Source organism: Lissotriton helveticus, chromosome 9, assembly GCF_964261635.1.
Source record: "Lissotriton helveticus chromosome 9, aLisHel1.1, whole genome shotgun sequence".
Classification (NCBI taxonomy): domain Eukaryota; kingdom Metazoa; phylum Chordata; class Amphibia; order Caudata; family Salamandridae; genus Lissotriton; species Lissotriton helveticus.
This window is the reverse complement of record NC_136070.1, coordinates 620,760,599-620,778,815: the sequence shown is the minus strand read 5'-3', so window position 1 is coordinate 620,778,815 and position 18,217 is coordinate 620,760,599. Positions and strand designations below refer to the sequence as shown.

At 45.6% G+C, this 18,217-nt stretch overlaps 1 long non-coding RNA gene across 5 annotated transcripts in view; it reads left to right on the top strand.

Annotated features, from left to right (window-relative positions):
- The window catches only part of LOC144781698 (uncharacterized), a 572,082-nt gene that overhangs the window by 101,711 nt on the left and 452,154 nt on the right, over positions 1 to 18,217 (top strand). The window lies entirely within an intron of this gene.

The window sequence follows — 18,217 nt, the reverse complement described above, 5'->3', positions numbered from 1 at the left end:
TGCTTATAGACTGTGTCCACAGACCAGGTTTCCTGGAGTAGTATGACATCAAATTTATCCATGAACTCAAGCCAGTCACTAGAGTGGACGCGGTTTTTAATCCCAGCAATGTTCCAGGACGCTATGGCCAGAGTTTCTGATGTAACAGCAGAGGGGGCCACCACTGCAGGGACTACATGCGAATCCTGACCCGTCCCAGCTTTCAATCCATTTGCTGACCCCCCCATGAGGCCATAATCAGCCAACTGCAGAAAGGATCCCCCTTCCCTTGAAGGTGGTGAATTTTTCCCTGGTGAAGGTGGGACCCTTTCCCCCTCCTCTACCATGACTGTAAATTGAGTAGGCACCAGGCCCTGCCTCTTACCCCCTTCCCCAGAGTCGACTTTATCTACAGATTCCGAGGTTTGGGGTGGTTTACGGAGTCAATCAATTGCCTCCAGATCGGACAGGGGACCAAAGCGGTTGAATAAAGGTGGAAAGATTGGTAGGTGTAGTGTCCTGGGGTTATTCATAACAATGGATCGTCCCTGTCTCGGGGCTTTTTGGGAGAGAGCCTGTCGTTGTGGATAGAAATAAGAAAGGTCAAGGGTTTGGACGTCCCCCTGTCTGGCAAACCTGGCTTCACGGCAAATTGTGTCCACCACCCATGGGTCCCTAAACGATATTAAAATACAATCACCCTCCAAGTCCTTAGGACTCTGGCCCACCCAGTCGACCCTCCTTACAAATAAGATTTCTGTTGGCGAAGATGGGGGCAAAGGTCTATTTTTGTTCAGCCAAAAAGTAACCTTATTTCGTAGGTCTTCATGGGTCTCCCTGTTACCCGATGGCAATGGGGCAACGCCAGTCAGCACCATAGTATAAGGTGTTGCCTCTATGGGGATGTCAACCCGCGGCGTGGGATGTCTGGAATGCTTCCTTGCCAGGGGATTTGGGGCATTTTGGGGATTAATACGGGGCCTGTGGGGTGGGAAACTCTGAGTGGTGGGATTGGGTTTTACCTGAGCGGGTAATTTAGTTGGTTGCTGTCTAGTGGGTGTTTTGTTCGTAGGCTTTGGCTTTTGAGGGTGATGGGGAGCAGCCTTTAGTACCTTGTTTGGAGAATTTTTATGGGCACTCCCTTTATTTAAGCTAGGGTTATCCGTTGCTAGTCCTGATGGATTATGATTGTTATTAGCTAGGCTCGGTGAAATCAAGATTGTTTTTGGGGCCAGAGATGGATGGATATGTTTGGCCAAACCAGAATCTATGTCCGATAAGGACAATAGTATTGCAGAGTTCGCATTAACTACGGCCTCTAAAGAATTTATTTGCGATAACATTAATCTAGTCCTCTCCAAAACAGGTGATAGGAGGTTTTTCATTAAGACCTCCATCTTTGCCAGCAGGGATTCATCACTGCTCAGACATGTTGGACAGGGGTTTGAGGAACCTAGAGAAACAAGGGAGGGGCATAGAGTGTTAGGCAGTGTATTTGTGCATTGAGTTCCACTTGGGTGCCCTGTGCCTGGTTTACGAATACCAACGGGATCTTTTAATTTCGGCATCTTGCATTCTCTCCCTCCCTTGTAACTGGAGTCTTGTTTTCTTTTCCTAGAACCCTTGTTTATGTCTTTAGAATCTGTGTGGACTGGTGTATTAGAATCTGCTTTGGATATATCAGGGATTGAATCAGCCGAGTCAAAACTTAAATTAGTCGAATAGCTATCCTGAGTATCATTTTCTCCTGTTACTTCAGGGTCATCCAGGGGATGTTTGGGGAAAAGTGTGGTGTGATCAGGAGGATTAAGTTCCTCGCTATCCATATGGACAATAGCTTCCGTGGTGTCTAGGTGCATGCAATTAAAAGCTGCGTGTGTGTGAGCTGGTGGTACGGGGCTAGGAACCTTGGCCAATCTACCTATAGAAGAGCGTTTTCCACTAACTAGATCTAAGGAAAGACGCTTTTCCACCATTGCAATTTCTTTTTCCAGGATGCCCGAGGCTCGCGTAATGAAAGCGTCTAGTGGGCCAGAAACCACACCAGTTGGGGTTTGGATTTGAACATTACGTGTTTTACCGGATCTCAAAACCATGATATCGGAATACGTCCCAGCTTCTATAGGAAAACCTAATAACAATCTTTATACAGATGTAATGAAAAACTGGATAGGCTGGATAGGCCACCCTGATGGACGATACCAATATACAGGAACCCAAAACCCCCACCTGGTACACTTCAACCAATCTTACTATAACCACACGGCGGACCAGAGCTTTTGGGCCGGGGGCCGTCCTCTGCCGTCCTCGAACGGCCTCAAACGGCCCGCTCTTTGCCCGGTCTTCGCCCCGGTCGCTCCCGCGCGCGCTCCCGCGCGGCGTTTGGTGTCCGTATTTGTATGTTCTAAGTCAATGGGCGGGGTTGGAGGAGGTGGGGCGGGGTGGTCAGGGAGAGCGGGGCCAGGTGGTGCGGCCGTTTACACCGGGACTCTTGGGAGAATGAGTCCCGGGTTCCGCTCGCAGCCCTGCAGCCTTTCAGCCCCCACCGAAGCGCCAACCAACGAGAGAGGTCCGAAGCGGGACCCGCGAAGCGGGTACCGCGAGCCGTAGACAGGGAGCCTTCCCAAGCAGCAAACAGCAGCAACACACACCAGGTATTCCACGAGTGTCCCACGCAGTGCAGGGTCCTTCCCTCTTTTCTGTTGGAGGAGGTGGGGCGGGGCGGTCAGGGAGAGCGGGGCCAGGTGGTGCGGCCGTTTACACCGGGACTCTTGGGAGAATGAGTCCCGGGTTCCGCTCGCAGCCCTGCAGCCTTTCAGCCCCCACCGAAGCGCCAACCAACGAGAGAGGTCCGAAGCGGGACCCGCGAAGCGGGTACCGCGAGCCGTAGACAGGGAGCCTTCCCAAGCAGCAAACAGCAGCAACACACACCAGGTATTCCACGAGTGTCCCACGCAGTGCAGGGTCCTTCCCTCTTTTCTGTTGGAGGAGGTGGGGCGGGGCGGTCAGGGAGAGCGGGGCCAGGTGGTGCGGCCGTTTACACCGGGACTCTTGGGAGAATGAGTCCCGGGTTCCGCTCGCAGCCCTGCAGCCTTTCAGCCCCCACCGAAGCGCCAACCAACGAGAGAGGTCCGAAGCGGGACCCGCGAAGCGGGTACCGCGAGCCGTAGACAGGGAGCCTTCCCAAGCAGCAAACAGCAGCAACACACACCAGGTATTCCACGAGTGTCCCACGCAGTGCAGGGTCCTTCCCTCTTTTCTGTTGGAGGAGGTGGGGCGGGGCGGTCAGGGAGAGCGGGGCCAGGTGGTGCGGCCGTTTACACCGGGACTCTTGGGAGAATGAGTCCCGGGTTCCGCTCGCAGCCCTGCAGCCTTTCAGCCCCCACCGAAGCGCCAACCAACGAGAGAGGTCCGAAGCGGGACCCGCGAAGCGGGTACCGCGAGCCGTAGACAGGGAGCCTTCCCAAGCAGCAAACAGCAGCAACACACACCAGGTATTCCACTATTAGATCTATAGTGTTTGTGTATGACCCAAGTCAGGGAGAAAGTTGTAGTCAGCTACAGTCAGGAAAGCGGGATAGATTCAACTTAGGAAGGAATGGTACAGCAAACAGAAGTGATCCATATTGGTGTCTGCAGAATCTAGTACCCCATTGCCAGCAACTGCGGATCCTTCTAGGGTGAGCGTTGGGTCTAGCGCAGTAAGATCAGTGTCATTGGCGGATTTACATTCCAATTTAAGGATATGGGAAGTTCCAGTCAGAGGACCCGTGGGGAGGATGTCAGAAGTAGGCGTCAATCAGAGAGCTTTTGGGGGTCAGGACATATCACAGAATACAGTGATAGGAAATCACCATAGAAATCAGAGCAAAGAAAAGGAAGAACAGGGTAGCATTTCAAGTCAGGGAACCATCAAGGCCGCAGTAAAAGCCAGGGTGCTGGATGTAGTAAGACTGAAGGCAGCAGTGGAAGAGATAATCAGCAGGAGTCTGCCTGTGGAGAAAATACAGCTTTATGAGCAGGACGAGCTGTTGTTTGTGGCGAAGGATGTTACTCGCAAGGCAAGACAGGCAGATGAGAGATTGACAGAATTGACACACAAGTGTCCAAATGATCAGGAATTGAAAGAGAAAAGGGGCATACGTTTGAAAACACACATTCGAGAAGTGGTTATAGGAATACGTGCAAGGAGTATGCTTGATAAGTGGGAGGAAAGTTGGTCAAAGAAGAAGAATGTAAAGAAGGGCAAAGGGCATACGCCACCCCTGGGAGGAGGGGGGACAGTAGTAGTAGAGGCTTACCCATTGCATAAGTCCCTAGTGGAGGGTATGTGCATGTGCCTTGGAGCAGGGGTGATTTGGCAGCATTCACAAACAAATTTCAATGGATGAGAGAGAAATCTGCTGAATGGTACAAACAAGTCAATCGCTTTGTTAAGACCTTAAAACTATTTCGGATTGGTTTAAATACACTGTTTGACATTGTGGTACCTGATCAGTGGTCTACTTGTAAAATGGCTGTTGATTGGCCATCTTCCGAACTGGATCAAGACCCCATAACGCACCCTTAGACATGAAAAAGATTGAGCAGGTAATCATATGGCTACAGTCTAAGATCTCGCCACAAGACATAGATTGAGTCAAGATAGATCGAACCACTCAAGAACCAAATTAAACAGTACATGCTTATTATGAAAGGCTGTTGCAAGCCTTTAAGCAGTATAGTGGATTGGACACTCTAGATTCTAAGGACATGGGACAGTTTGTTTCCAAGTTTGTCTTGGGATTGAGACCAGAAATTAGCTTTATAATTCAGCAGCATCTAATTTGCTGGCAGAATTAGTCTGTGGATGGAATTCTGCGATATGCCAGATACTGTAGTGACAAAGTGGATTCTAAGCATAAGAACATAAAGGATAAGCTAATGCTAGTCCAGGTGAGGAATGCAGATAGGGTAGAACAAGTGCAGACATACAGAGGAAGGTTGGGCAGGAAGCATGGAAATAGTCATGGGAAGGGGCAAGATGGCGGCCGCTTGAACGGCCGGTGCAGTACTGCAGTGAGGATACAGACGGAAAATTTGCCCAGGACAAAGTTACATGCACGGGGAATCCACATTTTGAGGCTATGAAGGTGCTCTGCTAACGGAAATGAAGAACCGCGGTTGAATATTACTCGCGGAAGAAAGCATTTACCGGCTTACGGAGGGCTGTGTGGGATGCTGACTCTCACCCGTGCCGTGGTGGCGAAATTGATTCTACGGGCGGTTCGGCTGACTCTGAGGTCTCTACCTGCTACCTTCGCCTTCCGCATTGCTGAGAGGCGGAGTCAGTTGCGAAGTCAGCTGAGGAGTCAAGTACGGAGTCAGCCGCTGAGGAGAGACCCGACACTGAACAACGGAGGCGGCTGGGGAAGCGCCGCTCTACACCAGCAGCCAGAGCAGAATCAAGCGTGACCGAGTTGCTGCTGCAGCAGTAGGATCAAAGGGAGAAAAGAAAGCAAAGCAGCGCATGGTGATTGCAGCCAAGCTAGTCAAGCAGCGAGGCGCCGTAGGCAGAATACTCTGTCTGTAATGGCGCCCAAAGTTAACATGGGGTCCAAATTAACGCAGAGAAAGAAAATGCCAAAAGAAGAAGCTGGTAATGCAGGCAATGCAGACCCCGATAACTCTTGCAACGATGAGACCACCACCTTACCTGATGCGCAACAAAAAAAACGTCAGCAGGGGGCCCCGAAGACCCGGTCGGCGGCTACATCAGTCTTGGACCTCCTGGTAAAAGCGGGTAAGGAGAAGGGGGGCAAAGATATTGGTGAGAGTAAAACACTTGAGAATATAAATGACTTAAACCAGCTGGGTTCCCCCAAAACCCAAATACCAACCTCATTATCAACAACAGGAACAGTAGTGGAGATTAAGACCATTGAGATAAATGAAGTTGAGAATAAAGCTGAGAATGTAACGGAGGAAGTGGGTTTAAATCCAGCCCCTATATTAAATAAAAACGGTGATGCTATAACTGAGGCAGAGGAGCTGGACACAGGCACTCAATTCACTAGGGGAGACACCAGCAATGCAGATGGAGCATTACCTGAACCCCTAAAACCCCTTACTACTAAAGATGAAACAATACTAAATGGCGCTATAGGAGGGGGAGGCGGCGATAAAGAAAATTATCCCAGTGAGGCATTCTATTCGGTTTCCGACAGAGGAGAATGGTCTGATGAGGATGAGGAACGTAGCTCCTGTGTGGAGACGGACACTGATTTGGAGGATAATATCCCGACCACAGCCCTGAGGAAAAAAAAAGCTGACTGGAGTCAGGAGATGGACTACCAGGAGCATCAGGAGCATCAGGAGCTCACCTGGGATCATTCCTCCACACAACCGCTACTAGGAAGCCCTCATATGGAACAAATTCAAATGTCACTACTTGAGACAATCCATCAGGAGATATTGGCGCACCGCAAGGAGACACGTCAAGATAGTAGAAAATCACAGGCTGCCATGAGAAAAATGCAGGGGGTAGTGAGGAAGCTCTCAAAGGCATGCGCCACCACTGGGGATAGAGTGTCAAATCTAGAGGAGAGGGTGGTCGCTACAGAGACTGAGATGGCAGCTGCTACGGTTAAAGTCGAGGCTCAATGTTCCCAAGTTATAGACATGCAATGGAAGCTGGAGGAGATGGAGAATCGTCTCCGAAGGAATAACCTTAGAGTCCTAGGAATTCCGGAGGGAAGAGAAGGGTCAGACATCCGAGCATATATCGTGAAACTTTTCCAACAGGCTTTCCCCGAATTGCCTGGATGGGATTGGACCAAAGAGATACAGAGAGTCCACCGTATTCCCTTCAAAATAAGGAAAAATACTAAAGAAGGAGATAAACCCAGGGCAGTGCTTATTTTTCTGGGGAACTTTGTACTCCGGCAGGCAATCTCGGACAGGGCAAGACCAGATGCAAAGAAAAACTGCGATGGTGTTTCTTTCTTTGTCTGCCCTGATTTTTGCCACGTGACAGTGGAAAGACGCTGGCGGTTAAGAGGGCTAATAAAGCCTTTTCAAGAGAAGAAACTTCAAGCCTTCCTAATAAACCCAGCCCAGCTTAAGGTTATTAATGAAGGGAAGACTTTATATTTCTCATCTGAGATTAAGGCAAAAGAGTATTTGGATAGCCTAGACAAATAATAGTAAATGGCCAGAATGGGGCAAAAAAAAAAAAAAAAGGAATGTAATGTGTGGATTCCACATGTGTGATTAGCTTGGTTAGGAGATGTTTAAGCTGGTTTTGTCACAATTTGTGACACAATTATGTCACAATTATGGTAGTTGTTCTTATTTTCTTTTTCCCGGGTGTAACTTTATTGTAACTAATTATGGTATTTTGGTATCCTCATTTGCAACTGCATGACCATCACACGCACAAACAAGTGTTGTGCACCTCACAGTGTGGGTGGGAGTGCTGGGCGAACAGGGTGGGGGGTGGTGGGAGGAAGAAGGGGTTGGGTGTGGTGGGTGGGCTACGGGGGGGTAAAAAAGGGGAAAAAGTCATAAAATGGAGTTCAGGATGCATCACTATGGCCAAGATCATAGTAGGACACAGGAATCACTTGATTCAGTCGATAGTTAATACCAAATCTAAGAGGGAGAAGATGACAAAAGGTCAAACTAGAAATAAAGATGTCAGACATTAAAATATGTACATTGAATATCGGAGGGCTAAATGATTGGAGGAAAAGACAAAGGATGAACCATTTTATCAAATTTAATAAAATTGATGTGTTATGCCTCCAAGAAACGCACCTCCCATGGGCAAAACGAAATCTCATGTCAATAAATGGGTTTGATCTGGTTGCATGTTCACTACAAACCTCAATGGTCAGAGGGGTGGCTATCCTGATAAAGAAAACCTTGGGGGGGGTTAAGAAGGTAAAAGCAGATAGCTACGGCAGATGGGTGATTGCCGAGTTGGGGTTAGGATTTACCATTTGTGTAATTTATGGTTCGAATGGCGATGACCCAGAAATATTTGATTTTTTAGAGATTGAACTTGCAGGCTGGGCTGCACCTGTAATAATATGTGGTGACCTAAATATTTCTGCTAGCTGGGAGAATAATGTAAAATATATTGGTCGAAAACCACGAGTTTACAGGGCAATAAAATCCCTGAAAGAATCATTAGGTCTAGTGGACATCTGGGGAGTAAAGGAGCCTAATAACTCTGGTTTCACATATTTTTCCAATCCTGCGCAGAAGCACTCTAAACTGGATTATTTTTTTATCTCTACATCAGAGATAAATAAGGTGATCATTACTAAACTACCAAGAATACTATCTGACCATAACCCCCTAGTAATAACCTATGAAAGAAGCCACCGTAGAACAAATAGACCACCATGGTCTTTTGAGAGGAGATTACTGGAGGATGCCAGATTTACTGCCCATATTAAGAGCTGGGCAGATGACTTTTTTTCGGCCAATAGATATAGCTCTACCAGGAACATAGTGTGGGATTGTTTTAAAGCGGCATTGAGGGGAGAAACTATTAGCTATTTGACCAAAATAAGAAACGATGATAGAAAAGAAGAAGAAAAATTACTTGATAGACTCAAGAATATCGAGGAAGAGCATGTGAAAGTCATTGCATCAGGGGGAGACGGTAGCAACACCCATAAAGTACTTATGGCAATCAAGGCAGATCTCCAGAAAGTCTCCACTCAGAAGGCGATGGGTGAATATCAGGCTACAAGATCCAGCCGATATGAAACTGGAGAACACGCCGGCAGAGCCTTAGCCCTGCAACTTAGGCAGGAACGGTCAAAAAACACTATTAAAAAAATAGAAGAAAGAGGTAGAGAGTACACAGAAACAACAGACATCCTCCGTGTTTTTAGAGACTTTTATAAAAAATTATATGATGAAGAAACAATGATCGGGGGGCATTATACGAACTTAGAAGACTCTGGTCCCCGTCTTGATCCCTCCCTTCAAGAGGAACTGGACAGAGATATTACCGAACTGGAAGTTAAAAATGCCCTTCAGGAGTTGGCTCCAGGGAAGGCTGCCGGCCCGGATGGCCTCCCCTTGGAGGTATACAAATGTATGGAATCCGTAATCATAACTTTATTAGCTGATCTCTTTAATGGGATAGTATACAAGGGAGAAACCCCGGAATCTTGGAAAGAGACAAACATCATTATTTTCCACAAAAAAGGGAAACCCAGCGAGAATCCGGGGTCATATAGGCCGATATCCTTGATTAATTCCGATACCAAGCTTTATTCCAAAATATGGGCCTCTAGAATGGGCAGGGTCATCTGCGGTCTGGTCTCTCCGTGGCAGCATGGGTTCGTTCCTGGACGAGGTACTACCGATCATACAAGCAGAGCAATAGCTATATTTGACGCCCATGCTGTCACGGGGGGGAAAGTCGCCATGATCCTGCTAGACGCGGAAAAGGCTTTCGACCGAGTAGTATGGAGCTATATGTGGGAAATCTTGATAGGGAGAGGTTTTGGGCAAAAAATTATCGGAGCTCTAAAAGCTATGTATCTTAATCCTGTGGCAAGAGTCACGGTCATGGGTGAGAAATCTGATACTTTTAACATTAAAAGAGGAACCCGGCAAGGATGCCCATGTTCCCCGATCCTTTTCTCCCTATATATTGACCCACTTATTCAGGCAATTCTGGGATGCCCTAGGTTAAAACCGGTGGTAATAAATGGCTTTGAAAATAAAATATTAGCCTATGCTGATGATCTGGCCGTTTTTACTGAGGATCCCCAACAAGCAATGTCAACGTTGGTCGATCTGACAAAACAATTTGGCTCCAAGTCAGGTTACCTATTAAACGAAGCAAAAACGCAGATAATATGTACAGGAAATGTGGTAAAGGCAGACTCTAGATACGTGGATGCAGCAATATATTTGGGGGTCACAATTTATGCCTCTGTAGAGAAAATAGTGGAAGGTAATTATTTACCATTGATAAAATCAATAGAGACGGACCTAAAAAGATGGGATGGACTACATCTCTCCTTGATTGGCAGGATAAATGCAGTCAAGATGACGATGTTCCCAAAGCTTTTATATCTCTTTAGAGCCATACCACTATTTATTGAGGAAAAAATAATGTCAAAACTGGAGTCGGTCTTCATCAAATTTATTTGGCAATATGGTAAAGTAAGAAGGTCAACAAGTCTTTTATCTCTCCAGCGGGAAAGGGGGGGCTTGGATCTCCCTAACTTAAGGCTATACCACTGGACCTGTCTCTTAATACAAATGAAAATACTATTTCAATTAGATGTTAATTCGGACAACGTTAGACCCGAAGCTTATCAACCCCCCTCCATTTATGAATTATTATTGGGAAGAAAGGCTACTGGTATCATGTTATGTGAAGTAGATCGAAGATTTTATAAAAAAGTAAGATATAAGATAATTGATAGTGCTTGGAGTGTGTGGAAGGCCAGTAGAAAACTGTGTAATATTCCCAAAATTAATGCCTATATCCACATCTACAGATTCAGCCTCTTTTCAAGGCTTGGGATTGGAAGGGTTTTAAAAATTTGGAGTGAATTGGGCATCAATACGCTACAAGACATAATGGATGTAGAAGGATTTATGAGTTTTGAGGTATTACAAAGGAGGTACGGTATTCCAGATAATCACTGGTTTGCCTATACCCAGGTTGACCGCTCCCTGAAGTCCATTAAACCAAAACCACCTCCCCCTGAAAATAGTCCCCTCTTGGAAGCATTGTCCAAAGGATGCAGTAAAATCAAGCCTCTATACAACATCCTTCGGGCTGAGATCAAGGATGATGTTGAGAAAACAGAGGTCACATGGTCTAACAAATTAGGGAACCCGAATGTAGATGTTGACCAGGCTATAGAATTGAATAAAAGAATATTCAGAGCTACAAACCTAAGAGCCCAACACTATAAAACGATATTTAACCTATACCATACCCTGGCGAAATTACACATATGGGGGGCTAGAGCGGATGATAATTGCCCAAGATGTGGGGGGGTCAAGCAGATCTACTGCATATGTTCTTCTCTTGCACTCTCTTGACACCAGTGAAAAAAGAGATTGAAAAACTATGGGAGGGGCTGCTAGGTCATAAGATCGATCTATCCCCTACCCTGATGATTTTGGGCACTGATTCGAATTTAAATTTGGGCAAGGAAGAAGAAGCACTGGTATTTATTTCTGTCGCTGTTCTTAGGATCTTGATCTCTGCGGGGTGGAAGGATACAGTTGCACCATCCTTTCAAATGTGGCTATCTAGACTCCTTGGTATACACAATATTGAGATCTGCCTATATGAGTATAAGAGGGGGAAAGTACGGGACTTCGGAAGAAGGTTCTGGGCCCCGGTAACCAATTGGAGGGAGACTCATGTAAAAAATGTATGAAATGTTAAATTAGCATATTTGGATGTTTATTGATATTGGAAATACAATTATACACCTTGTCTCCCCCTCCTATTTATATTCTGATGATTTTACATGAGCTTTCCCATTTTAGAAGTCTTAACTATTTATCTAATGTATGTTTGGAATGATTATTTGTCTTTTGTATTTAAAGATTATGAGAATTAATTATTAAGCCTGTGTCCCGAATGATCAAAATATGTACTTTTAAAAATCTTCCTTTTTCCGTGATGTATTTCTGACTCCAAATAAAAAAATAAAATAAAAAAAAGCAAGGAAATAGTCATGGAGGGACCCAGAACGCGTCATCTCATGTGGATCAGGGACGAGGAGGACCCATAGATCCCAAGACAGGGATTGAGGTTGGTACCCTGAAGAAGACCACTGCATCCCATTATTGTCACAAAATCGGGCATTGGAAGCTTGAGTGCCGATTAAATCCAGCTAACCAGCTTCAAGATGAGGAGATAGGGCAGGTGCCTGAGGTTGTGAAGACTGTAACGAGACCCAGGTCCATGAACGGAGGGGGCTTGGGTCCACAAACACAGGTTCCCCAACCTTCGAGAATTCTACAGGGAAATCGAGTGTACCAGAAAATGCCTTTTATTGAGGCACTGGATGAATTAATCCAGCCACGTAACAATGATGTTGCCTGAGGGGGGAGGAAGACTGTACCCTTGGAGAAGTCTCAGAGGTAGACCAGAGAGTGCGGTATGTGGAGGCAGATGTGGACAGTCATCCCATCACGTTCTTGATTGATACTGGTGCTACCCCTTCTACTGTGAGGTCCTCAGTAGTTCCAAACCTACCCCTCAGGGGACAATCGATCCAAGTCATAAGAGTTGCTAAAAAGAGAATGATGAATCGAATAACATATGAGATACCTGTAAGAATAGGAATCTTTCACGACCAACTCCAATTTGGGGTGTGTGATCTGAGTCCAGTTTGTCTATTGGGTTAAGATCTTTTGTGTAAATTGACTTGTACTATCTATTGCACACCCGTAGGAGTGGAACTGCAAACTAATGATGATGACATTGCATTCAAAATGGCGAAATATGACTCTCTGCTTAGAGATGATTCCTATGCTTACAGTGGGGATCTGCCATATGATTTGAGGGACGCTGTGTCTCCAGTAGTGTGGGATTTCAAAGGAGAAGAGATGGGACTGATTCAAGGGAGTGAGCCAGCTAAGATACAGATCAAGCCGAATGTTGAGTTTCCAAAAACCCCTCAGTACAACCTGACTCCAGAAACGGTGGCAGGGATTACGCCTGTAATTTAGTCAATGATCGAGCTGGGCATTCTGAAGGAATTCGTGGGGAGCCCGTGCAATTCGCCCATAATGGGATTTCAGAAGCCGAGTGGGAAATACTTTGGATCTTGCAGAGCCTGTGAAAGCTCAACACGATTGTAGTTCCATGTCTTCATGTGGTACCGAGTCTATCTGTGATTTATTCCAAATTCCTTGTGAGGCTGAATGGTTCATAGTTATTGATCTCTGTCAGGCGTTCTTTTCAATACCCTTACACGAGGAAGGCCAATTTTTGTCCACTTTCTGTCTGGAAAATCATGTGGTAACGTGGTGCCGTATCCCACAAGGGTATACTGAGAGTCCCTTAATCTTTAATCAGATTCTGAAAAAGAACCTTGAGAGTTCAGTACCACCGCAGAGTTCAGTTCTCGTCCAGTACATTGACGACCTCCTGATTGCATTGGAGACTGAGGAGGTTTGTAGGATCGATACTGTTGCACTGTTGAACTACCTGATGGAAAATGGACATAAGGTGTCCCTGAGCAAACTCCAGTATTGTTTGCCTGAAATTCAGTATTTGGGTTATCGCATTGAGAAAGGCAAGAGGAAGGTGTCACCAGACTGCATTGAGGCGATCATGAAGATGAATGCGCATATGACTTAAAAGGAAGTCAGGATATTCTTGGGAATGGTTGACTATTTTCGACAGTGGATTCCCAACTTCTTACTGAAAGCAAAACCTTTGCTGAGGTTAACACACAAATATGTGGGTGATCCGGTACCATGGGGCAATGACTGTTTGGTTGCCTTTCTGGAGTAGAGGAAGAGTCTGTGTCACACCCCGGCTTTAGGAATGCCTGTTTTCACCAAAGTATTCTCTCTATTTTGCTGTGAACGTGAAGGTTGTGCACTATTCATCCAGATGCATGGGGGTGTCCGTAGATCAGTTGCCTCCTTTTCAGCATTGCCTGGATTTCTCAGATTCATTGCAGCAATGGGTGTCAGAAAATTGAACGTTTTAAAAGCATTTTGATGGGTCATCCTCTTACTGTCTATGTTCCACACGGGGAACAGCGTTTACAACGCAACTTTTACAACGCAGTACCTTTACCACGCAACTTTTACAACGCAAGTCGTTACAACGACTTGCGCTGGGGGACGCTCTAGAATGGGGAATAGTTAATTTACTATCCAAAACCTTCCCTACTATCCACGGGGACTGGAGTTGCAATAGTAAATTAAACTATTCACTATCCAGCACCCCCCAACGCAAGTCGTTGTAACGACTTGCATTGTGAAAGTTGCGTGGTAAAGGCATGCGTTGTAAAAGCATGCGTGGTAATGACATACATCCGTTCCACACTGATAAGGAGAACCAAAACTCAACATTTGACGAATAACCAGCTCACACGATATGAGCAGGTTAATCTTGCATCCAAAAACATAACTTTGAAGAGATGATCTGTGTGGAATCCTGACACACTGATGCGTATTGCGAACACTGAAGAAGAAGATTGTGAGGACCATGACTGTTTCGATGTGACTGAACTTTGCACAAAACTGAGACCAGACATTGTTGATGAACCTCTGCCTGAGTCAGACCAAATCCTTTTCTTTGATGGTTCATGTCTAAGAGATGATTCAAGTAATTTGAGAGTAGTGTTTGCTGTTCGTACCATTTCTGGAGTTCTGGAAGCTGTTTGTTTACAGGGAGTACACTATGCACAAGTAGTTGAAATTATTGTCCCAACACGTGCATGCCTTGTTTTAGATCAAATCCGAGTCACCATCTACACCGAAAACCAGTGTGGATTCGGTGTGGTTCATGACTTCGGACAGCTTTGGTCAATTCAATTCAAAGTCTTTATTTCGATAAAAATCATAAAAGACACATTTTACATAACAATTTACATTTGTGGCTAGTTTAAAACAATATCCAGCAACAAAGGGCATCCAAAGAGCAGTAATACATACACAAAATCAATCACCATCATTAAAAATATAAATAATTCATTTATAAAATAGTTATGAATTTTATAACCAATTAAGGTAAAATCTATTTTTTTTAAAACTATTAAAATACAGATGGTTTAAAAGCACAGAAGTAATTTCAGCTCTGTATAAAAAAGAAAACTCTCAATACACATTATTTACAGAGACCTCGGACTCGTATAATCCACATCCAATGGAGGAATTTTGCGACGGCAATGACCACAGGCTGCGAGTTGTTTGTTTGTAGAATCCTCAGTGCCTCACAACCTGTTTGAATACCCAACTGAAGACAAATAGGTCTCAACCATGACCTTCTAGGTATTTTATATTCGGGGCATACAAATAGTATGTGGCCAATGCTTTCCCTTTCAGAGGGACAGAAAGGACATGTGGCTCCGGAAGCACTGCGCCACTTGGCAGTGTAAGTGCTGATAGGTAACGTACCCACCCTAAACTGATGGTATCTTTTCCTATCCTCAGGTGCAGTTATATAGTCCCAGTAGCCCTCAAAAGCTGCCAAAAGTTTGATGTCTAAAAAAGCAGCAGTCAGGGAAGAGCCACTACAACGACCAAATCTTTTCTGGGCTACCATACTCCAATACAGTTCTCTAAATCGATTTCTTGGTGGGAATACATTAGCCTCAGGGTCTTGCCAAAGAGGCAATAGCCCCTTTGCTTTATACATTATCCCAACCTCCCTCATCCATGAAATTTTTTGTGCCCTATCAGCATTTCGTACGTCCGTGAAAGCCCTAGCATACTGGAGGAGTTCAGGGGTAACCCACAATCTTCTCCAGTATGCTATCGTTCTATAACGAGCCACGTCCTCCAGATGCAGACATCCCAAGTCATAGAACAAAGGTGTCAGGGGGGTCGATGCCGGGAGACCTGTAATTCCTCGTAGAAATTTATTTTGGGCTGTAGTTAGACAACTGAGGTTACTAAGTCCCCACAGTTCTGCGCCATAAAGAACCGCTGAGCCAATTTTCGCATCATAGATCTTGAGAACTGGACTAACCGGCCTGGTATGGGAAAGATAGAATTCCTTTGTTAGGGCCCCTGCCAATTGTGCATGTTTAATGGCCATTTGGTTGGTATGGTATTTCCAGTCCATTTTTGAGGCCATAGTGATACCTAGATATGAAAAGACCTCGGTCTGCTCTATCTGAGCCCCACTCACAGATGCCCTCCCTCTACCATGCTTAGATTTATGTAGGACCATAAACTTAGTTTTATTAACGTTTATAACGAGACCGTGATCCTTGCAAAATAATTCAAAGACATCTATGGCCTTCTGTAGGCCCTGCTGAGTTTTAGAAATTAAAAGGGTGTCATCGGCAAACATGAACAGGGGATCAGCTTGCCATCCAATTTGGGGGCGTCTGTGGGTCGGCTTTGGTCACAGAGGGGGTTCTTAATGCCATCAAGATCTCCCATCATAAATTTGGAATATGTGAGACAATTGTTGGAAACTCTGCAATGACCAAAGGAAATAGCTGTGGTTAAATGTACTGCCCTTGGGGAGGGGGAGGACTTTGTCACAATAGGCAACAGGTATGCTAAGGAAGTTGCACATTTTTGCGCTGAACAAGTCTGCATTTATAATGGGGACTATACAGGAGAGAGCACAGAAAGAACTGAGCTCAGCATGATGGTAGCCAGAGCCGACACTTGGGATGAGGTCAGGCGTCTGCAGGGAGAATTGTCAGAACAAGAAGGAGCTGGTTGGATTAAAGCAGGTTGTTGAAAAAGAGATGATGGTATTTGGGTTTCAGCTGATGGTCAAGCAGTTTTGCAGGATTCTTACTGATCCTTATGGCTAGACAGATTCATGGAGCAGTTCATATTGAGAGAGATGCCATGGTGCGAGTGTTCAGACACACGTGGTTCAATCCACTGTTCTGTGTGTTTGCCGCAGTGGTGTGTCACAGATGTGTTACGTGTCAACAGATGAATGCTGGAAAGAAGACTGTGGTCACACTGAGTCCCATTGGAAGGTTTGGGGGCTGTAGAAAAGCTGTTACTTAGGGAATTGATACCGCATTTCGGATCTCCAACTTCATTGGGGTTGGACAGAGGAACGCACTTCCACAGTGATATTATGAAGCTGTTGTGTACTGCCTTACAAGTTGAACAGAGATTGCACTGTAGTTACAGACTGGAGGCGTCTGGTCTGGTGGAACAGATAAATGGAACTTTCAAAATGTTGGCAAAGGTCTGTTCTTCAACGGCTTTGAAATGGCCTGATGCATTGCCTTTGGTGCTAATAAGTGTGCGTAGCATCCCCGATAGGAGGACACGACTTTTGTCCCATAAAATCTTATTGGGGAGGGCGATGCGATTACCAGCAGCGCCATATACAGCACTGATAAACATCACCAATGATTTGATTCTTGATTATTGCAAAGGACTGGCTGATGTGGTCCTTTCTGTGCCTAACGAAGTTGAAGCTGCAACTGCATCGACTTCGGAGGACCTCTGCCATGACTTGTGTCCAGCTGATTGGATACTGGTCCAGACTTATGTGAGGAAGTACTGTCTGGATGCTCGCTGGAGAGGTCCGTACCAAGTGATTTTGGTGACAAATACAGCTGTGAAATGTGGAGGCTTGTCTAAAAGGATTCATGCCTCCCACACCGCTGAGTTTTGGGACCTTCTGAATAAACCAGTCATCTCCCAGAAGAAAGTCCAACCGTGGTTGCGAGGCCACTGGAGAGGACAAGCCAAGCTGTGGGGGCTCCTTGCAAGGTCGGTTACCCACCAGAGCAAGCTGAGGGGGGTCACGCTACACAAGGCTCAGGTATTGACATTGAGGGAGACTGTAACATGGTGAGTGGTACAGAGTCAGACTCAGCTGAAGAGACTGGTGTGGAAAGTGGCTAGGTGTTGAGAAGGAGAGCAAAGTCTGCAAGAGAATTGTGGACTCTGAGACAGAAGAGACAGAACCTGAGACTTGCTCCTCAAAGAGACCTTGCCCCTCTATCTGAAATGTCTGAATCTAAACTGAGTGATACAGAACAAGTACAAGCGGAAGTAAGGAGATCGAGGACAGCAAGAGTGCCGTGCCAGAGGTATGCTGCTCCAGAGTGGACTTATCTGTTAACAGATGCCGAGAACTGTGGGGACCGGGAGACTGAGGTCTTCACAAGTGACCAGCAGAGTTCCAGAACTGAAAATTGAAATTGAACCGTTGGTGCCTGGAATGAAGCCAATGGAGTGTTGACAGTGACTGTACAAAATCCTCCTATACTGAGTGGCTTATGTAGTTTGATTTTGCAAGATCTGTCGTTTCCAACCCTCGGTTATCAACTACCAGCTCAGGAGATTGCCGCAGTGCGTCTTGAAATTCTACAGGGACAGGCACTGTGCACGAACTTTGTTGATTGGCAGTAAGAGATGGAGAAAGAGACTTTGTGCTGATCCTCTTGCTGTGCTAACCCGAATTCAGTCAGTTTCAGATTAGCTTTATTCGATTTTCATTACATAAAATCATAAAAGCAGCAATACATATATATACATCTTTACATTCCATATATTAATAATAAATAAATAACATTTA